The sequence below is a fragment of the Ambystoma mexicanum genome, chromosome 4q (assembly GCF_040938575.1).
Source record: "Ambystoma mexicanum isolate Mex_15411 chromosome 4q, UKY_AmexF1_1, whole genome shotgun sequence".
NCBI classification, from domain to species: domain Eukaryota; kingdom Metazoa; phylum Chordata; class Amphibia; order Caudata; family Ambystomatidae; genus Ambystoma; species Ambystoma mexicanum.
This window is the reverse complement of record NC_090928.1, coordinates 300,508,080-300,532,081: the sequence shown is the minus strand read 5'-3', so window position 1 is coordinate 300,532,081 and position 24,002 is coordinate 300,508,080. Positions and strand designations below refer to the sequence as shown.

Here is a 24,002-nt window from a genome sequence, read left to right as displayed (position 1 = left end):
GCATTTTGCGTTTTTGATTCGGTCATGGGCCTATTGCCCTATAGGCCAGTCCAAGCCTACTGAAAGGCAGCATGTTGGCACTACACAGCGAAAGTAAACAAATACATTGCTGAAATTAGATTCTGAAGCATCTCTGCCATGGCACATTTATCCATTTTGTGGCCACGCACAGCTCTCACAATGCGCCTCAGTCTCGTCCTGCAGTAACTGCTGCCAGTACACCAGTGACACAGGCTCGGACTGGCCTATAGGGCAATAGGGTAATGCCCGAACCAAAAATGCAAAATGCTAGCGTGGGCCTGTTTTTTTGGTCACAGTGGGCCAGTTTGATGAGTTACTTCACTATGTGGCTAGTAGTTTTGACCATTTATGCGGTATAAATATTCGTTAGATTGCACAATGTGCATCACATTTTCTCAACAAACTCCCCCTTAATATTCAGTCTGTCACAAAAGGAATGAATTGCCATTTGCAACTGTGGGCCACTTTTTCATTGGTGGCCGATACCATTTTATGCCCTATTGCGACCCTGCACTGACACATCCAGCCACACCCGCAGCTCTCCTGAACCCCGTCCTGCAGAATGATTAACATATAGTACAGAGATAAGGGGCAGCTCTAGCAATGCGCCTCAGTTCCACAAAGCGGCAATTCTGACACTATTACGCTGGGACAGCACACCCTTCTGGCGTGCACATCCAAACGGCTAGGCATGAGTCCCTGATGCTTCACCGCTGAGACAACTGGGTTCCATGTCATTTCATCGCAGGATTTTTTTTTGCGGGGCTCATCAAATTAAATTTTTTTAACCCCCCCCCCCAAGCCACCCATCACCTTTAATTTGTTTGCTATTCTCAAACACCCACACCCCAAATATATATTTGTCTAACCCCCCTAAACATTCAATGAGTTTTTTTCATTAAACAAATCGTAGTAAAAACCCCCACGAAAAAACATCCTGCGATGAAAGGACATTGTACCGACAACGCACAGTTCTGCCAAAGCTTCTACATTTGTATAGCCCTTGTATAATAATAACTGAGACAGCACACAGCTTCAGCAATGCATCTCAATCCCAACCTGCACAAAATCCTGTTGGTCCACTATTGACACAGCAGACGCTCCCACAGATCACCATTACCCCAACTTGGAGATTAATGCAACCTCTTAATATACCAAAGAGACAATATACAATTCTAGGATGGCCCTCTATCATGCCCTTTGGAGCATTGCTAATACTCCAGGGAGCCAGCATATTGCTCTTGTAATGTCCACATTCCCATCCTTCAGCCCTCCCTGTAAATATTCTTCTGAGATGGCACTCGGCTCTAGCAATGCACTCCAATCTCACTCGGCAGCACACTCTGTCAATACACTACAGAGAAAGCATGCAGTTTTAGCAATGCACCTCAGTCCAGTCATGTGGCATGTTATGTGGTCCGTTGATACGTGCCTTGATGTATAGCACATCACAGCCAGGGCTGTCAGAAGATGTGGTGAGGCCCGGGGCAAAACATTTGGTGAGGCCCCCTTACAATTTTTTGCACTCGGCCAGCAGTGGCACCTTCGCAAACAGGAGACTCAAGAAATCTCCCCTTGAGTTTGTGTGCAGGATCGCAAATATGGTTTATTACTGCAACTCCAAATCAACTACAGCAAAGTTAGATTTCTCTACTGAAGAAAGGTTTATGCCAGACTAACTTTTGTATCATATACATAAATATATATAGGATGGCATGAGCTCTCCACTGCGCCACCTCCGACTCTCTGACGGTCAGTCACTTTTCCAAGCAAAAAGTTGAGGGCAGATCTCTTTCTTCGGCTGGGGCCTCCCTGGAAACAGCATCCCTGCCTCTCTGAAACTTGAGCAGAACCATCTCTGGTTCCGGAAGCAACTCAAGACCTGTCTCTTTGCTTCTGCCTTCTCTCGTCCTCTCCCTTGCTGATCACCTGCCTGATCCATGCACTGGTCACATGGTCAAGCTCTGAATTTGGGCCCAGGTCCCTGCCTGTCCTGTTGCAATCCTGCACTGCCTCTTGGTTCCCCTGCACTTGTGGTCTGCATCTGTTACCCTACAGTCCCCTCTCTTGCACTTATTCTCCACATGTTGGCTCACTTGTGAGTACCCACACGTGCCACCCATTGGCTACACTCTTGTTTCTCCTTTGTCCCTGCACTTCTGCATCCTACCCCACCCTCGGCATTTCTCCCCTCCCCCTTTCCCTGCTCTTGCACGATCTGAAGGTCACAAGGCCTAGTAAGATCTGTGTTTTGTCCTACTCTTTTGTTTCCCCTTCCTTGCCTTATCGCGCCTAGAAACACTTGTGTACAGGCACGTTTAAATGCCACATCATATCATTAAGGAGCACCCTGCCCCTGTGTATGCATTAAAACACACATCATACACAGTGACAAATGATGTACAGTGGAGGCTGGTACATTTCTGAACTTAAGAGGCTTAAATGTGTGTGCCAATTAGGCAGGATCAACAGATCACAGTGAGGGAGCCCATACCAAACAAGGGTTGCTTGCGGGGGTTTCTCACTCCCAAGAACATGTTTGAAACATTGAGTTAAAATTATGCATTTTACAGCGCTTTATTTGCAAAATTGGGTAGAAATCCATAAAGTTTGCAATTGGTTTTGTATGGAAGCACATGGAAAATCCCAATAGTTGCAAATCACACACCGTGCATAGGAACATTGTCCAATACATTTCATGGCGCCTTTCCACACAAGATATGCTAGTATAAAAATATATTCATGCTGGTTGTTTTAATTATGTCCATGCAGGCTGCATCAATATATGCCATTATTACCATGTACGGACTCCCAGCCAGTATAAATGCCATACCACAGAAAGTATATCCAGGCTGACTGTGCAACATAAGTGTTATTACTGGCTAGATTTGCCTACATTCAATGTGGGTCAATTTAGCCAAGTAGTATGTTTGCTTTAACCTTGATGCATAGTCCTGTGCATCAAGGGTAAAGCAAAAAGAGCACTGGCAATGCTAACAGTTTGGGCATTTATGTAGGCATGGGAAAGGCACCTCTGTATTGGCATTAGCTGGCCATTGATAGTGCCGGTGCAAAATGGTTTGAGTACCTGAGCAGCTATTGCAGTCCCTGGCAAATGCCTAATACTTACACACAAGCCAAAACCGTTCGTTTTGCCAATGCTTGTTTTTAACAGAACTTCAGCGAAAGACATGCAGGGTGTTTTTAAATCGAGTGGCCAAAGGCAGACCTGATTAAGACATTTTTACCTGATTTAAGACAGTTCTGTGTTTACAACTCCAATGAACTCATGAACTCTCTGAAAACTCCTTTGAGGAAACACTTGCAGGCACATTAAGGGCAAAGTTTGATGGCAAGGCGTGTTTAAAGCTAGCTCAAAGAGCTCCAGTGAGGAGGTGTTTTGGGTGTGGAGGGTGTTAGCGCCTCTCTCAACATTTGAAGTGTAGTGTTAGTCCCTCTTCCCCCCAGACATTTTAGCCTAGGTACACCTCTGATGCCATGAACCCACCTCTTAATGAAGTGGCCCGCAGGGCAGCTAAATTTAGGGGTGGGGCTGAACACACACTCATATAAAACACTTTCACCCATGCATTCATCCACCAGTTACACAACTCCATACATGCCTGCATTCATAAAACCAATCACAGCATTGACACAAACAAACACCAACATGCACACATGCATTCATACATACACATATACATACTGATTTAATTTAAATACACATATATACACGTTTAATTTAAAATAAAAAACACTTACGTTACCTCCATGCACCCTTAAAAAGCATCCACGCAGCCGACATGTAGACATGCTGCCTGACCAGACAGAACTCCTCTCCCATCAGTCAGTGTGATCACACTGGGCAACGTGAACACACTGACTGAAAGGAGAGGAGTCCTCTCTTGTCGTTCAGCATGTCTACGTTGTCAGCTGAATAACGGGAGGCAGCAGAGCTCACTTCTGAGCCCTGCGGTCTCCCATTATTTTGCTGTTTGCTGCGGAGCCAAACGGCTTCGCAACAAACAGCAAAATTATTGCAGGGGCAGAGAGCAGGCAGCAAAGCCTCCTGTGTGAATAAAGGACACGGGAGACTGTGCTGCCTTCTACTTAGGAGAGGGGGCCACGAGGCCCCCCGCAAGTGCGAGGCCCAGGGCAGTTTGCCCCCCCTGCACCCTCCTCGTGACGGCCCTGATCACAGCGTGCTCCAATAAAAATAACCCCACGCTAGTGAAGACACCTCTGGTGTCTGTGTCTTCTTTGCCCCGCGCCCTGTGCAAGACTGCCTACCCGCACTCCCCCGATCCACGGTATTCACCGGAGAACACAACAATGGTGACAAAAGTGTCCTACACGTAAGTCCGTTGACTTGCAACCCACGTGACTGATACGAGCGCCGCAGCGGGCGCGCTCGTTCATGGGATATGCCCCTGCTATGCACTTCAGGGGCTCATCGTGAGAATCCTGGGTAGAGGTTGATGCAGCTTCCATCTCTGCCAGTTACAGACCCCGGAGGCATCACCACCACACCACTGCTCACCACTTGGCGTGAGGCAACCATTGCCTCAATTTTTGACGCTTTCTCAGCAGTTGGCTTGGCAGCACATCTGGCTAAGAAGCCTGCTCTGCCACAAAGTTGGCGCCTCTACTCCCTGCAAGCACGGTCACTGCAAATTCTCTCATAGCCTTCACTAAGCACAAGGATTTCAGGTCTCATGAGTGCTTGTGCGCCCTTCTGGCATGGTGTGGAAAATGAAGGGGAAGACTTCCTCTGACCAGGTGCAGCCCCACACACAGCCACCATGTTGGGGGAGCATGATGGTGGGTCACCGCCACCGAGGGGCAGGAAATCTCACCAGCAAGGCTCCTTGGCCCCAATTTGTGAATTTGTCATCAACGGCTCCCCAGTGAACCTAGGTCCACGCTGGGAACTCTGGTGTGAACGCTTAGAAATGTATTTTGATGCCATCGGAGAGCAGGATGACAAAGACAACTGGTCCATGGTCATATACTCCGCCAGTCCTACCGTCTACAAAATATTCAAACAGTACGCCCAACTAATGGGTCATATGGTGCAGCCATTGCTGCTCTAACAGAGTACTTTTTGCCTTTGGTCAACACTGACTATGAGAAATCCGTATTGAGGTCCGTACTACAAAAGAGTGAGGAAAGTCTTGATGCATTCCACGGGTGTCTTCGACAACTTGCAGCAGCATGCGCAAGGACTAATGAGGAGGCGGAAGTTAGACTTCAAATCATCTTTGGTTTTCACTTAGTCAAGTTATGCCAACAAATTCTCTGTGAACCGGGAATCACTTTACCACGATTCCTCGAATTGGGGCGCACCCATGAGTTAGCTGATATTCGAGCGGCCAGTATGGAGTCTGCGCTAAAGTCTTTACAACTGGAGGATGTATGTGCAGTGGAAAGATGCACACAAAGAAAAACAGGCAGCAGAGGTAGCTGGCAAAAGAAGGAACCGAAGAACAGCCCGGGGCTGACTCCTGACAACAATGTGGATATGACCTCCCTCAGCTCTGGAGTGCTCAGCAAAAGGACACACGTGTATCAGGTCTGCAGGGCCCCGGTGCCAGCCATAGTCCTTCAAGGTAAAAAATGCCACTGGGAGACACCTCAAATCCAGTCGTCGCAAGTCGTAGCCATAGTACCGGTGAAAGATGCAGAAACAAAGTGTATGGGGGAAGACTAGAAGACGTGTTCTTCATCGCTGCACTAATGAGTGTTAGTGGAAAGAAAAAGCGCCAGCCAAGATGCTCAGTGACAATATTGTATACTACGATCCCTGTGCTCATAGACACTGGGGTATCCGTGAATGTAATGGCAGAGTCGCAGTACCAGAAACTACAGGACCCCCACCACTTCAAGACAGAAGTGTACGAATCTCCACTTTCAGGAGCCATTCTCCACTGCCTCTAGAAGCATTCGTGACACTAGTGCAACACGAAGAAAGAACAATCAAAGCACGATTCTTCGTGTCCAAGATAGGAGAACAGACTCTTCTAGGATGTGCAGCGCCAGAACCCCTCAAGCTGGTTTAGTTCAGGCATGGAGTATTCGTAGGTGATGTGGAAGCCCTCATAGACCTCTTCAAGGATCTTTTTGAAGGCATTGGGCACATGGGTGGGGATCCAGTGCGCCTCCATATAGATGAAACAGTCCAACCCATTGCACTAAAACATAGGCAACCACCTTTCCACCTACGATAATGGGTGGAGAAGGAGTTCCGTAATCTCATAGAACTCAACATCATAGAACCAGTTGAGAGACCAACCCCATGGGTGTCCTTGATTGTAATCGCACAAAAACAGCAGCAACCTGACTGCGTACAAATTAGTGTGGACATGAGGATCCTGAACAAAGCGATTAAGACAGAACGTCACATTATGCCAATGATTGATGAAATCATAGACGATCTGGAAGGTGCTACCCTTTTCTCTAAGCTGGATTTGAGAGCTGGTTATTACCAGCTAGTCTTACTTGAAGAATCCAGGTATATAACAAGTTTCACTACTCATATAGGTCTGCCCCAGTACAAAAGACTTAACTTTGCTATCTCATCAGCTGCCGAAGTGTTCCAGAATGCTGTATGAGGGGCCCTGGCAGGGCTGCAAGGGAAACTGAATGTTAGTGACATCATCCTCGTCTTCGCCAAGTCTGAAAGCGAGCACCTACAACACTTTGGAGCAGTACTGGAGAGAATCCACTCACTCGGACTAACCCTTCACTGTGATAAATGCGAATTCTTAAAGAGGAACATCGAATTCTTTGGATTTATCTTCGAAGAGGATGGGTTGTCGGACGACCCCATCAAAGTTTGAGGCATTCGCAAGGCGAAGCTGCTGGGAACGTGTTCCGAGGTCAGGAGTTTTTAGGAATGGTTAATTATTGCGGCCGCTTCATTCAAAACCTAGTTACCATTTCAGAACCCCTGAGGAGTCTTACAAAAAAGTCCACACCGTGGCAATGGACCCCATTAGAAAATAAGGCATCAAGGAAATCAAAGAAGCCCTGTCTGATGACTGTACTCTAGGTTTCTTCGACCCAAATAGAAACACAATGATTATGGTGGACGCCAGCCGGTTTTGAAAAGGGGCCATGCTCACACCGGTGGATCAAAGTGGAGATACCAGACCTATAGCATATGTAAGCTGTGTACTGTCACCAACTGAACAATGGTACTCTCAGATAGAAAGGGAAGCACTAGCAGTACTTTGGGGGTGCCGCCACTTTCATATATATATATACAAGGAAAACCCGTTCAAGTTATAACGGACTATAAGCTGCTAGTCCAAATCATGGTCGGCGGCTCGGCGAGGCCCCCACCCCGCATAGAAAGATGGATGCAGGCCCTACAAGCCTATAGAGTGAATCTAATTTACCAACCGGGTATCAACAATGCTAACAGATTATTTCTGCAGGCGCCCAACCAGAGAGGCGAAGGATGACAAAATGGAAACTGTAGAGATGGAAGAGTATGTGCGACTGATAAACGCAGGTATAATACCCAACTCAATGAGCTCAAGGAGGCATCCGCCAGCGACAGCTGTTTCCAGTTCTTGAAAGACACCATGCTAACAGGGCAGTGGAAGGCCGCTCTGATGAACCTGGAAGGGAAAACATGAGAAGCAAGAAAGAAACTAGAACAATTGTGGAAAGTGAAACACAAACTGACCTTTACAAATGACGGCTTCCTGCTAAGGGGCTTGTGCATGGTAGTACCCACTGCCCTCACTGACAGACTGATTGAACTAGCCCACCATGGGCATCAAGGTGCAGCAAAGACGAAAGATCTTCTGCATTTAAAGGTATGGTTCCCTGCCCTCGAGCAGGAAGTCAACGATTTCATTGGATCGTGTGTATGGTGCCAAGCCACTGGCCCGAAACACAAAGAACCCCTGATCCAATGCATGCGAGAAGCGAGGAAGCTTGGGACTGTGTACATATGGACTTCGGCTCCACCCACCGAGAATCACATTTTGTGGTCATGGTAGATCAGTGGTCCCGGTACCCAGAAGTAGAGTTTCTCCAATCCACGACCCTCCAAGGCATTATTCCTCTGATGGATGGGTTCCCGAATATCATCTGTTCAGACAACATACCCCCCCCTTCCAGAGCACAGGCTTCGCAGAATTCCTCGCAGAACAGGAGATACAACACCGGAAAATCACGCGTGTATGGCCGCGGGCGAATGGGGAGGCAGGGGGACTGATGCGCACACTGAACAAGACTTTACGAATTGCTCACAGCCGAGGATTATGTGAAAAGAGGGCCCTTTTCCAATTATTACTCGAATATCGTACAACCCTACACTGCTCAACAAGGGTAGCTCTTGCCGAGGCCCTATTTCTGAGGTGCCCGTAGAACCTGCTACCAGAACTGGAAGGGCAGGCAGCAGGGACCATAGACAATGAGGCTGTGCGTGCCAACACGGAAAGCCTGATTGAGCGAGAAAATGCCCACAGAGGTCTCTGTGACATTCACATCATGGTGGACGACATGGTCCTGATCCGCACCAGAAACCCTCCAGGGATGATGTCTCTCACCCATGTACCAATCCCACTCCAAGTTGTGAACGTATAAGGGTCACAAGTGAACGCATCTGATGGACAAGGACAAGACACCCGAAACTCTAGTTTCTTTCATAAGCTGTCTGGAACCCTGAGCTGGGAAAGAGACCACGGCAGGAGAATGTCCAACGCCCTGAGCCCGGGAGTGATGACACAGGACAGCGACGGTGATGATGACAACCCCGGGATGGCTGACAAGAAGGGACAAAAATGACTCTCGAAGGGCAGAACCTGGCACTGAGGTAGAGGATGAGTTAGAGCCGGTAAGTGAAAGAAGGTATGCAGTGCGTGAACCCGCGTGCCGTCCGGTTTACCTAGATGATTATGACACTGCCACGTAGCCGTTGATTGACTGTTTAAACTGTTGTGTTTTGCGGTAATGTTATATCATATGGCCATGTTGGCTCGTTTTGAACTGTCTTGTTCATTGATGTTAAGTGGCGTGTTAATATGTGCTGTGCCTTACGCCAATAAAGATAGCCCCACGCCCGGCGTGAGGTCAGTCAGGAGCGGGGGAGGTTAATGAAGACATCCCTGGTGTCTGTGTGCTCTTTGCCCCGCGCCATGCGCAACACGGCCTACCCGCGCTCCCTCGCTCCACGGTGTTCGCCGGAGACCACAACATGGCACACCATATCCATACTCTATTCAGACAGCACACATCTTTAACTATTGACCACAACCTGACCCAAACCACGTCACTACACGATGGAGCCAGCAGACAGCGTCGAGAAATCACCAAAACCCCTGCATCTTGAAAAATAGCAACAGCGCTTAATGTAACCATATCCATCCCTTCCGCGCTGACCTGCCCCCCCTGCACTTCTTGTCACTGCACTTGTACGATCCGAATGTCACAAGGCCCAGTAGGACCGTCATTGATGTTTTCTCTTCTGTCACTCCCCACGTCCCCGGCCCTCTTTTGATTTGTGGCGCCTGGAAACCCTTTTTGCTGTATAGGCACCATACAAATGTTCAATAAATAAATATAAATAAAAATGATGCTGGTGCAGTGCACAGCCCTGGCAAAGCGACTCATACCCACCTTGCAGGCTCGTGAAATGTCCTCATATATATCAGAGCCGATGTACAGCTCTTGTGACATACCTCCATCTCATTCTGCAAGAACTGCCGGTAACACCTACAGGAACACTGCACAGCTCTAGCAATGCACCTCAAGTGTATCCTGCAGCACATTGAGTCTGTACTCTACTGAGATGACGCATGGCTGTGTGAAATCACCACACTACTTTCATGCAGTAGCATCTGCATGCATGCTTGTATTCCTTTGCTGTATCCTATATAGCGCCATGCTGTTGCTGAATGCAAAGTCCAAAGTGCTTCCTTCTGGATGGTGGTTTGCTCTGGAAAGATGCTGCATGCAACTCCGGCAAGGCCATCGTGGACAACCCGCAGCTCAAATGATGCTCCCCAGTTCAGTCCCGAAGCACCCACTGTTCGACCACTTCTGCCGACCGCAGACACCTAATGTGCATCAACAATGAGATGGGCTGGCCCATAGGCACGTTTGGCGGGAAAGCAACACGGTGGTGACTCTGAAAGGCCTGTGGGTCCGGGACAGAATCAGTCACGTGTCAGGCACTGTGGCCCTCTCTTCTGCGAATAGGGAAATAACAGTACTGTGTATAGCTATAACTCACTCACACAGTAACTCACTCACTCTCACACACTGATCTAGACACTCAGTTCTCACACAATCACTCACTCTCCACCACTCAAGTCCTTTATGCAGCAACTCACTCACGCGCTCAGCATCCCACTCAGACACCCACTCAGTCTCTCACACAATAAATCACTCACTCTCACACAATAACTCATTCACTCTCACACACTCATCTAGTCCTTATGCAGTAAATCTCACACATTCACTCAGACACTCAGTCTCTCACACAATCACTTACTCACAGAACATTCTGCTAATATTAGATCTTCTGGAGGAACCAGCCAATGAGCTCAGAGAATCACCAAGCCAAGCAGGGATTGGGGTTGGGACCCAGTATCCCCCGCCCCCAGCTATTCTGATAGATAGCCCTCTTTGGTAACTATTGTGCCCACTCCTCTTGCAGTTCCGGAAGTCACTCAATCCTCTGGCCAATCCTAGAGCTCTATGTGGGCCACAATCTGAACTTTGCACTATGCAGAGAATAACAGAGGGGTCAGATTTTACAAACAATCTGCCATTCCACTCCATGTTTTGCAAATCGAGATTTTCGACCTGACCCCTTGTCTCGAGCGACTTTGAAGCATACTGGCCACCGCTCGCAAATGTAACATTATTTTCCTAATTTATTATCACAAAATGTGGCTATTTTTGATCTTTATCCTGCAGAAAATGTGCGTTTCTTCAGTTCAGATCAATGGGGAAAAACATATCTCCCTTATCCTGGTCCCAAAAGTGGGGTGATATGCAAGTGGCCCCGAGAAACGAATGCCTGCATCCAACTTGAAGGTTCCCACAGTCTCCACAAGGCTATCATCACTTCTGCAAAGTTTTAAATAATCGCGCCCATTTTTAGTCTTGGCTATCAGTGGAGGCTTAGCGCCGCGCATGAAGCCAAAACTCCTGACGTAGGAGTACAGATGGGAGGGTGATGGGGTTTGAGGAGGGGCATTACCCACCGAGTGACTGCCCTTAGTAATGCCAATCCCCATGGACATTTCCTCTCACTACATGCCCCTCTCCACTCAAAACGCCCCCCATCACTTTGAGCTAGCGTTATTGTACAGTAACATCAAATTATGTTTTTCTATGGGCTACCATTGCTATTCCTTAGCAGTCTTCCGACAGCTAATTTCTTCATTGCCGCTGTAAACCAACTCCTGGTGTAATAAAAGTGCCTTAACCAAGTGTCTCTCCAGCCTCTAGATGTGTAAGCCATCACCTCTGTACCTTGCTTTGAACTGAATTAAAAGTGCAGGCTCCTGATGTCTGCACTTACCCCTGTACTTGCTACCAGCTCGCCACACTTTTATCTATTATTTATTGTCTTTGTTATTTTACTGTTATCCTATGCCTTGCACTGCCCTCTCCCTTTCCCCCTGCACTTTTCCCCTTCCCCCCTCCCCTGCACTTGCGCGATCTCAATGTCACTTGGCCTAGTAGGATCGCTGTCTCTGTCTTCCCTCAGTTCCCCCTCCCTTGACTCGTCGCGCCTTGCAACACTTATGTATAGGCGTGTTACAAATGCCATATCCTATCATATATCATTCATACTAAAAGTAAGCCTTGGCAAAGCCAGCCATTTTGGCTATTTTAAAAGCCATACACAGGCATTTGCCAGGCGCCACATTGAATGTCCAGGTACTCACATCATTTTTCAACTGTTGCATATGACAGTGCCTATCCTTTGCCTACACAAAAGACACGATCCTTGGCGTTTCCAATGCTTGTTCTTTTATTTGTGCATTATATTAGAGTGTTTGCAAACATTTTTTTGTTCCACTTTTAAAATGACCTGTTTTTAATCAATATCGTCCTTCATATTACTAGCTACTGTCAGCTAATTACTTTAGGCCATGCCTCTAGTTGCAGAATTATTCACCGGCAGCTCTTAACATTAGAGCAAAAATGCTTAACACTTATGTATGTTGTTATTCATTCCTTTTATGGTTTCATGATTGTATCTATTTTTCACATTTCTTTTGTGTTTTGATTATGTTCCTTATGTATGTGAATTGCCTGTATGTTTTATGGACTTGGTCCGCAATAAACATGACAGACTGGCAGTTAACCCCCAAGGGAGACTTCATTTGGTGGTGTGCAGTTTAGACGCCCACTTCTATCGTCCATGGCTTCTATACTGAACTCTAAGTTAACTCAGCCTAGAAGATGTCCAACTGTACAGTGTGTGGATCCATGCCATTGGGAAATCCTTGATGGGAGGTAATAAAAGGAAACAAAATAAGAATGGCTTTCTTTGACTGACCCAAGGAAAAGAAAGATAAAAGTAAATACAGCACCAAACGCGTTGTGAAAAACTGCAGGTCCAAGGCCCCTGAGAAGACCAGACACTAATTAAAAGGTTGGCTATAACAAGTTTTGGTCCCAGAACAGAGAGGTTGTTGCTCAGTGTGTAAATTACTACAGGACCCTAAGGGTTGTAATTGAATTTCAGAAAACAAGCAATTTCACACCCTGAAGAAGGCCTCAATAAACATCATGCCAACGGCACTAGGGATAGTGCAGTATGGACTTTGAACGCCGAAACATATGTCAACTATTTATTAGGCACTAAGATCATGCTTTATGTACCCATGTTGGAAAACCCTATGTTGGGTCTCCTAAAAAGTTATGTGTGACTTATATCAGGTGCAAGATAGATAATCGACACATTCGAAAGACGGTCAATAATAATTGGTTTTTTCATGTTGCCTCTACGAGTGTCCAATATGATCCTGTGAACAAACAGACATATTGCTTGGCTCTTTGGCTTTAAGTCACTTACTAACCCTATTTTTTGTATTAACGGTCTTATGTTTTATTGTGCTTTTCTATTAAATGTTTTTCTATTCATTGTTGTGTCCACTTAATCATTTTTAGATGATTTTCTGACGTATTAATAAAATTATGAACATTTTGAGAGTTTAGTTTTTGTGGAGATTTTGTCTTCCACTGTACGAAAGAAGAGCAGGTAACGTGCACTGTCCTGTCCTACAACTTTGGGATAAAGAGAGGGGTAATCAATCTTGATGTTCCTTTTTGGACCTAATTTTCTCTCCCTTTTTCTCAACATTGATCCCCTGAAAACAAAAAAGTAGGAAGAACCCAATTTTTCTTTACCCAACAGGTAGTAAGTACATTACTATGTTGCTGGAGCTAACGGCCAAAACGAAGTCCACTGGTCTAGTTGACATAATTGTTTGTAAAGGCTTGCATGGATCCTGCATTTGAATGGTTATACACGCTTCCATGAGTTTCATGAACCCCAATGCTGTCTTAGCTGAATTATTATCCATACAATATTTTATAATTGATCAAATAAGCTTGAGATAGGACTTCAAAAATCAAATCAAACAGGAGCAGACATGTAGTTGGGTGATGCCTAGGAGCAAAACCATAGTGGCAAATACAATGCCAACCCTCCAGGGAGCAAAAGACAACGGGGCAGAATCCAGGGGCCGTACCACAATGGGCAAAATCCAGTAGCAAAAACACAACAGTGCAAAAAACCCTGGAGCAAGGGAACCGTTCTGCCCATCCAGGACCAAAATCACAGAGGGTATAACTTAGAAGCAATCACACTGTAAAGCATGACCTAGAGGCAAGATCAGGTATGACCATAAAAGAGGCATATGAGCAAGCTAAACTGTTCTGCTGACTATAAAGAACATGGCATTAAGGGAGGTTTCCCAATACTGAGTCTTATCTGAAGGCGAGGCCAGCCGTCTCATGCTGCATTAAGGAATGCCAGCCTGAACTAGAAGGCCCTGTTCCACCTAAACTGGCGATCCTCCCCATGCTTCCTTCCCTAGCCAATCTCTCCATGGTTCTCTCCTGTGGATCCATCTCCTGTGCCCCCCACCGCATGCTCAACGAGGGCCATGCAGAGGTCTCCTCTGGGCATCCCCGCATGGCAGAAAGAGCAGAGAACAGCACAGCCTCCAGTAAACACTAGTGCCTCCTTCTGTGCCTTTTAACATTCCCTAACCCAGCGCTGAGCCCTGCGGCCAGCACATCCATCTACCAGGGCCCTGCAGCCTTCACACGCGACACTCGCTGTGCCTTGTGGCAGTCATCTCTATTGCACTGTGCTCTGCTCACTGCACTTCAGCTGCACTTCAACCCAACCCTGAGCTCCATGTTTACCACTTTCATCTCCCAGCCCCCATCGCCAACCCACGCTATGCCATCAATATCACCATAGTGTGTCCTTATATCCACCACACTCTGAGGGCTGAAACGTGTGACGCAAAGGCTAAGCCGATGTGGTGAGATGCGCCCTGATCAACCGGCTGAACTACAAATGGAACTCTCTTCCTGCTTACTTGGGGACTACTTAGAAAGGGCAGAGACAAACAGTTCAGACTCCAGACAAAGCTCATTGCAGGGATGGCAACCTGCAATGAACCAAGAGAAGAGGAGGTTCTCCTCACAGTGGCTGACAACCAACCCTGTGCGCACTGCGCGTAACCTCTTGGCGCATCCCCTATATACAGTGCTCCGTTGCATCCAAGCTAGGTTTATTCTTTATAAATCCCATGCATGCAAACCACCAAGTTTCCTCCCTGTATTTTTTCACCTTCTTCACGCACTACCTGCATGTTGAACACCTGCATTGTCCAAAACAGAAACAAGTTTCTTAACATACACGCAATTCAGTTCAGCGTGTCCTACATGAACATCACCACCCATGCCAGCACACAGGAAGAGAAGAGTGTGAAATAATATTAGATGACGCCGCACAAGAAAGGCAAACCAGAAAAGGAAAATCAAAAGTGAATCAAAAGTGCGCGCAGGCAAGTGTGAGAGAGATTCCTGCAAACAATGTGATTCGAGGTCAGAGACTCTGGAGGCCAGAACGGTCAAAAGACCCATATCTAAAGCTAAAGGGAAGGAACGAGACCAGTGGAGTAGCACCTAGGCCCCAATGCAAATATAGCCCGTGGTGAAATGCATGTCGTGTTGTGTCCCAAAGATCAAAGGTAAAAAATGAGGGGGCAGAATACATGCCAAGGTGAACAGGCGCCCATGGGGGCAGCTATCGAGGGTCTCTGATTGCAGGCAACAGCTGCACGGAGCCCGAATTTGCACGGGGGGACCTGGGCAGAAGAGAGTGCGGTGGCCAAGAATGGGGATAAAAGGGTAGAAATGGGCAGATTGCTTTTACCACAAAGGCGAGAAGAGAGAATGGCGGATGTCGTGCGGTGTCCATCCGTGGTAGCAACTGGCCAATAGAAAGTGAGGCAACAAGCATGCCTGGTGGAGGGGAAGTGTGGTGAAAAGGATGATGCAGTAGAAGGGAGCCAGCAGTAGGGGATAGGTAGACCTGAAGAAAAAAGGAGCCCAGAAGGAAGGGATGTGGTTCAACAGGATGGAGACAGAGTTTGCTAACCTGGAAGCAGTATTGAGGCAATATATGACGCGAGGCGGCGGGCCGATCCTGTCGGTAACAGCCTTGAGCGCAGCAAGGGCCCCTTAACGTGGCAGCCGTGCTGTTACCGACAGGGTCGGCACATTACAGAGGGTCATTTTGACATTAGTACCCTTGTAGTTTTCTACAATGTTGGTAAGGGTGTTTAATAAAAAAAACATATCTGGTGGTGCTGTGCAGCGCTGTAGTTTCCACAGTCTGTTTTCTATGTTGATGACCAAGGACACGGACTTAGAATATTATGGTGCAGTGCGGAGGCGCACAACAAGTTACGTTTCTTTTTATGTTTAAATTAAACACTTTTAGCACCAGCATACGAAACTACATGGGTGCTAAGAGGTGAGGGAGAGCGGGAGAGTAAATGAGGAGCGAGGAAGGGAAGAGGGTGCTGGTCAGCAACACTCAAGCTGCTCAGAACATGGGCTTATACCGGGGAAGCCCGTATTCCGGGCTTCCTGATTGGCCAGCCCCCCTTCCAGGCTTCTAATGCACATAAAACAGCAATTACAATGCTGTCTAGGCAGGAAGTGTATACAGTGAGCGCGAGACAGGAAAGTGTTGGTCGTGTCAGTTGAGAGGATTCACATTGTGAGCCAGAGGTGAATAGAGTGTGATCAAGGTGGAGTGTTCATATTAAAGGAACAGACAGCATTGATGTTTCCTCAAGTGAAACGTTGGAGCAAACAATAGGATGCACCCTGGACCAAGATTATGTAATCGGGCTCTCATCTTCTGAACTATTTCTACTGAAGTAGCTTGTACCTCATGCCACTGGAATGCAAGAGTGCTTACCAGCATACCCAGCCTCAACCTTGGTGCCTTTCAGGGGGATGGCAGAAATACAGGAAGACATACAGGCCAGCAGGGGTCCTAGTTTCCTCCTACTTTCTTTGCTCGGATCCCTTGGGGGGGTGCTGATATCCTTGCCAGGGTCTCTTCTCCGGACCGAATGACAAACAAAATACACAATCATGGGAAAGGGAAATGGAAAAGATTTCCAAAAAAGTCAAATCAAATCCTCTGTGGGCTTTGGAGCTATGCACATTCTTTTCGAAGCTCCTCCTTCCCAGATTCTCTCTGGATCACCTCAGCTCCATTCACTCCTCCGCTCCAGGAACCCTGAGGGGCACTGTAGCCAATGGTGGCTGCCGATCTCTTTTAGGAGACATTGGGGGTCATTACGAGGTAGGTGGTAAGGGATTACTGGCACCGGTAAGGACACTGGTGCCGGTAATCCCTTACCACCCTATTCCGAGGTCCCTTAGCGGGTCCCGTCCTTAACGCCTGGTTTTACCAGGCGTTATGGAAGGGACCCGTTAAGGGACTTCAGAGCTAATAACGGTACCGCAAATTGCGGTACCGTTATTATCTCCATCCCCATTCCCATTGAGCCCTATGGGGGCTCAATGGGAATGGGGAATGGTTACCAGAATGGGGACTTACCGGGTCCTCCAAGGTTGGAATGACCCGGTAAGTCCCTATTTCGGGAACCCGGACCCAGAATGCGGTAAGGGGGTAACCATGGTGCTAATAGCAATCTCGTAATGACCCCCATTTTCTTTTTACACCTTTGCTTCCGTAGATTGCCATGGGACACTCATTTTTTATGCTTGTTTTGAACTACCGTCTTAACTTTTTGGAGGCCAGTAAAGCCTTCTGCTTTACTTCCCTAGCCTGTTTTGATAATTTCTATGGGGGAACTGACTGGTCGCTAAGACTGTAGGTACCGAGTTGCAAACAAAGGGGGTCTGGGAATCTCTCTATGAGCACGAACACAGCCCAATGACCTGTTCTTGGGTGAATAACCCCTGGGAGACACTCTACCAAGTCTTTAGCTCACTGTCCTTTTCACAGAGAAGAAATTTCCCCGCATCTCAGCCTTTGTCCTGCCCAGGGGCAGTCCAGCGCCGAAATGCTAGGCAATTCTCCTCTGAACAAGAGTACCATCAGTAACCCCATACACGTGTTTCAGCCTTGTTGGGCATCATCAGTGAGGTGAAACTGTTGCCTCTCTAAGAACAGTGAGCAAGGGGTCCACGTCTGGATTGCCCTGTTAACTTAGGGTGAAACCCAAATTTAATGTATGCAAACAAAGGGGGGTCTGGGAATCTCTCTACCAGCACAAACACAGCCCAATGACCTGTTCTTGGGTGAATAGCCCCTGGGAGAGACTCTACTAAGTCTTTAGCTCACTGTCCTTTTCACAGAGAAGAAATTTCCCCGCATATCAGCCTTTGTCCTGCCCAGGGGCAGTCCAGCGCCGGAATGCTAGGCAATTCTCCTCTGAACAAGAGTACCATCAGTAACCCCATACACGTGTTTCAGCCTTGTTGGGCATCATCAGTGAGGTGAAACTGTTGCCTCTCTAAGAACAGTGAGCAAGGGGTCCACGTCTGGATTGCCCTGTTAACTTAGGGTGAAACCCAAAGTTAATGTATGCAAACAAAGGGGGGTCTGGGAATCTCTCTACCAGCACGAACACAGCCCAATGACCTGTTCTTGGGTGGATAACCCCTGGGAGAGACTCTACCAAGTCTTTAGCTCACTGTCCTTTTCACAGAGGATTCACCTTACAGTGAAGTGCAGTTATGATACTCGATATCCTTATTACTTTTTATATAATGGCTTTTTGGTTACTTTGACAATGCGACTAAGAGTAAGCAGGTGGCAGTTGTGTGATTTGGACTGTTTTTGGGACATTTTTCTTGTGCACTTTTTCATTTACCACAAATGGCTACTAAAGGTGCCTAGCACTATAAAATGGCTTGCCACAAGCTTCTCGCTTGTTTCTTTGGCCATATTGTTCCTTGGCCTTCTTCCTGCCTTCTCTTAAATAGAAACCCCTTCCCCGGAGAAAGTGCTGCTTTCAGGGGCACACCTTATTTGTGTGTGTGAGCCAGTGGGGGGGGGGTGGCTTTGGCACTGGCTGGTCGCAGTCCACATCCTCTGATTCCCGAAAGTCTGTTGCTGGACGGGTGTGATGGCCAATGGTTGTTCATGATTGGACAACCGTATCTTGTTTGAATGTTGCTGATCCTTACCATGGGTGGGCTTGCACCCAGCCTGAATCTTAAATAAAAGGAGGGTTCCTGCATCCTTTCATCAGATCATCGTTGGAACCAACATTTCTATGAAGAGGAACAGCCTAATGAATCAAGGACGACCCCTGTAGCTAACCAATGATTTGCCTGATCTCAGAAGACCATTGTTAATGCTTCGCCTCCTGGACAAGTGGGAACAACCAGTCTCAACCCCTGCTGAACGATCTGTGCCTGCTGAGCCTTTGGAAGTGTCCCTGGACCAACCGGTGGAATGACCAGCTCTCTCCTAGGCAGCCTTGGAACTTTGCATATCTTCTGCTTGTGCCACAAATCGTCTGTCCTTGCAATGTCACCCAACTCACTGGAAGGGAAGTTGGAGCTGCTTCTGTTTTCATTGCTGTTTGATCTCCTGTCACCACCTGACAGTGGTGACCTTCATTGGATCTTGTCTTCTTCTTGTCCCTGATGTGCCCTGCGGCCGTCTCTTCCACAGAACTTGTCCATTGTCTTCATTTGGGTCTTCAATTGGAAGCTGTCCAGTACCGGTTTATGTGCACCACGACCGATAAAACTCGATCCCAAGAAACAAAATATTCTTCTGTCTAGACGTCTGGACGACGCTTGTGATGGGAACAAGAACAGAACAAAGAACCTAGAAAATAGTCTAGAACCTATACAAGTGGAATCCGTAACATACCAATTCGGTGGGCTTAAGTATACAGGCCTGTTGCTTTCACCCCCTTTCTCTCATAGGGTGCCTTGGGAGTACATTCCTTGAGTCTAACTCCCTTTGACCTAGCCACTGGTCATCGATCCTGGGTTACGGATCCTTCCCTAGGTCTTTCCTGGTAAATAGGATACAGTGGAGTACTTACATGAATGTGGTACACCACCACAACCCACTACATCATTTCAGAATAACCCTACATAAAGAAGCTATATATTGGAACTTGTTACTTTTGGGCACAAGGCCCAATACCATACTTCATAAGATAGAGGGAAGCTGTACATGTGCTTATTCTACCTATTGTTTGCCTATTTATCCTTGTATCTGAATACTCACCTGTATTGCATTGGTAATTGTTTGATATGCAATTCTCCTAATGGTGAATGTTTATACGGTTTTGTGTGGCAATAATTACATGTTATTTTGATATGCTTAGTGTGTAACTAGAGGCCTAATAAATGACTGGATGTTGGCATACTAACTGTGGAACTTGAATTATTGGTGTTGCTCTGTGTGGATGCATTGTAGCCCTAGACCATTCTCACACTTTCCCTGAGACTATGCTTTTCCTGAGACTACCTTGAGTGGGTTTTTGGGTTTTTGGCTAACCTCTCAGTGTCTTCCCTGTTTACCATAAATAGGGTGCCCCCCCAAAATCTTCCCACCAATGGCTGATTTTAGAAATCCATGTTAACAGTGTGGCTATAAACTGTTCTCGGATTGGTGCCACAGAGGGCCTGGTGCCCCAGGCTCTAGCAAATGGGCTACAAAGGGAATTACTCCATATCCAGTGGGAACTGGAGACAATACATAACACAAAAGAAGGTTCCCGACAGGAACATATTATAAAATTATCATACTATGATTTCTTATGGATATAAATCCTGTCTTCAGTCTTTGATGTATAGTACACGAATACGGACGAAAGCATGATGGTTTAATGATCATTCAATGAGTGAAACAAACTAGAAAACATTTTGAAAAAAGCATATCAATGTATTATTTCTCTGACAAAAGTGAATAAATAATGTGAAAATAAAGAAATGATAAATGTGAGTAAAAAATACATACGTCACCTGACGCAGGTGGTGACGAAAGATAAGAACCAGTAGCTATCCTAGTATAAATCTAATCTACACCCATGATTCCCTTCAAGTGTTGCAAAATACATTTACATATATTCAAATACATCCAAAATCTGACTTTGAGGTATGACAAAATACATGTAAATGAATTCAAATATATACAAGGTCTTTGTGACAAAATGCATATGAGTACATTCAAATACATCCAAGGTCGACTCCAAGAAGAAGTTCACATATGCCTTTCGGCGGTGTGTAATAATCTAGACCGCCTTTATCGGGACCAACCCATTTTGGACCCTACGGATATAAAACAGAATGTTGATTTAACCTTAAGACTCAATCAAAGGTTACTGCCAATGAAATACAATAACCAGTGCAAATATGTACAACCAATGCTAAAAAAAGAGAGAGAAAAGGGTGAAACACATTCACCACGGAAGAAGGCTACCCTTCCCTTCTGAAAACCTACTGCACACCGCATGCACCACCGACATGTGAGGAAAGCAATACAAGAGGTGAACAATGGTGTGCCCACCTTGGATCTGCCAAGGGCTATGTCGCAAAGGAAGCAGCACGGCTAAATCCACTGGGCACCTTAATAACTGCACTTCCGTGAACGAATGGACCAATGCAAGTGATGGCCAACAACAGCAAAGGATCCATTAAACAACATAAGCGATGAAGTGGGAATGTGTAAATCCCCTACTAAAAACCTAAGGCTCTCCCCACAGGGGTGCCTATACTTTAAGGGAAAGCTGCGAGCCAGAATGCCTCCCCACGATGGGGGAGAAGATTTCAAGCTTGCGATAATAATTATGATATCCAACCGCCGAAGTTCGGGCTGAAACAATGTGTTAAGAACTGCACTAAGAAGGGGGGGTTCTGGGAGTTTCTCTACTACCGCCTATATCCCGGGTTAGAGTCTCAACCAGAGTCTTTAGCTCACCATCCTTTCATAGAACAGAAATTTCCACTACATATCAGTCTTTGTCCTGCCCAAGGGCAGTCCAGCACCGAAATGCCTGGCAATTCTCTTCTGAACAAGAGTACCAACAACAACCCCAGACACGTGTTTTCGCCCTGGTTGGGCCCTGGTTGGGCCTCGTCAGTGAGGTGAGCTGCACTTACATGTGAAGAACGATACAAATTCAATATACATGACCCGGTCGTGAACAACTCTGTTAAATACACATGCGTTAACATGAAGCTGCAGCCCGTGGGTTAGGCTCGGAGCCCACTCAGCGGAATGGGATGTCCGCCAGTGAGAAACGAGGTGACTAAAGATTGAAATATAGATCTCTCGAATCATGTCCATAGACATGTTGCGGTCCATGAAGGTGCATACATGTGAATATAAAGGCCATTACTCACCCAAACATGATACACGTCTACATCTGAAGGTTACTTCGTAAGACAAGCCGTACGCTGTGTGCTGTAGAGCTACACTGACGCAGAGCCGGTATAGGGAAGTTCACCACAAAGATAAATAGGCATGTAGCTAGAGATAGTAGACGGACTAGTCGCCCGCTATCCAAGTCACAGGTAAAAAGAAAAACTTAAGTGCCATGTTGGAAAGGGACAGGGGCAACAGAAACACAGCAAGTGTGTGTCAGAGAGTCAAGTATTGCCAGACTGTCAATTATATAATGCCGGCAAACAAGTATTGCCAGACTGTCAATTATATAATGCCGGCAAAAAAAGCGCTCGCCAAAGGCAGCACAAAGATTGGCTCAAAATAATAATTCTTGTGATGGAAGTCACAAGCTTGGCATTATATCGTTGAGTCCTTGCTGTAAGGTATTGAGCCTAAACATTCATCTGGCTTCTTTAAGGGATAGGAGTGTGGCCGCGATAGGCACATTTCTAACGGTGCCTAACACCCACCTTAATATGTCATCTGCATATTGACAATGTTCCAAGTAGTGGGCCACCGTGGGAGCCGTGCTATTACGACACCAGATGCGAGAATGATGTTCAATGATTCTTATGTGAACTGGTCTCGTAGATTGTCCCACGTAGCACAAGCCACACGGACATTGTAGGCAGTACACTGCATTTGGTGTCATGCAGTTCGTGTGTTGTCTGAGCTGTCATTGTTTGCCTGCGATGTCAACCGACTTGATTTTATTGTCCAATAGTATCAGTATTTACAGAAAAGTGTGCTTACATAACAATCCGCAAAGAAAGAACATCCGCCCTGTGAGTATGAGCAGGAGAAAATACTCCTTAATGCTCCCACTATGCTCAGAAACAATGTGAAAAGGAATTAAACATTTCATTTCAATGACCATTCATAACAGTGGGATGTTCAGTTAACAACAGGACAGGCATATTTGAAATACATATTTTAATCCCTTTTCACATTGTTTCTGAGCATAGTAGTGGGAGCATCAAGGTATATTTTCTCCCGCTCATACTCACGTTCTGGACGTCCTTTATTCCGGATTTTAATCTAAGCACACTTTTCTGTAACTGCTCAAGCTATTGGACATTTCTGCCTTAGTAGAAGGAGGGCCAGTCTCTTCTCTGTCCCCTCACCCTAGATAGGCATCCCTTCACCTCCATCGAGGGACAGTCTACTCTTAAGGGCCAGCTAGCAACAGTTGGAGGCTCATCCAGGTTATTTGTAAACAATATTTGAACGATAGAAGTAAGCATGATGGACCGGTGCCTTGTGTGTGTTCAGTATTTGGGATCTTGTGCATGGTCTGGTTATCCCATGCAGGTCCTCTTGTGTGTTAACTGCTATTATCACCCGGGTGGGGGAGCCAGCCAATCATATATCTAGGAACACAGGCTTGAGCCGTCGGTATAAGCTTGCGTTCCATTCCGTCTGATGGCGGCTCCCCCCGCTGCCATCTTCCCCCCACCCTCCGTCCCCGTTTTTGTTGTTGTCCCCCCCCACATACCTTATTTTGGCGGCAGCGAGTGATGCCGCGCATCCGCTCCTTCCCCTTTCTTAAGGCAGGCCCCCATGGAAAGAGTATGGAGCCCCGCCTCCCCATTCCATGGCGGCCATCCTGGTAAAGGATTTTCATTCATTGAACGGAACGCGAGAGGCGTGCCGTTCCATGAATGGAAATCCTTTTTTTTGTAGCACCCCAGCTTACCAAAGCAGTAACCCAGGGTACTAACAGCGTTAAGCCCCCCGTTCCAAGGGCTGGAACGGGGGTTAACGGTCCAGAGTCCTCGTTATCAGCCCGAACGAACTTGGGCTGCCGGGACATTAACCCCCGTTCCAGTCCTTGGAACAGGGGCTTAACGCCACATTAAATGTCCAGGTACTCACACACTTTTGAACCTGCTACGATCAATGGTCTGTAGATACCCCTATGGAAGTGCCTGGCAAGTGCCTTTCCCGTGCCTACACAAAAGGCCAAACTGTTGGCATTACCAATGCTTGTTGGCAGTGGTCAGAGTGAATTAAC

At 46.8% G+C, this 24,002-nt stretch overlaps 1 protein-coding gene across 1 annotated transcript in view; it reads left to right on the top strand.

Moving 5' to 3' along the window:
- The window catches only part of TRAPPC3L (trafficking protein particle complex subunit 3L), a 392,150-nt gene that overhangs the window by 16,680 nt on the left and 351,468 nt on the right, over window positions 1-24,002 (top strand). The gene's annotated exons all lie outside the window — the stretch shown is intronic.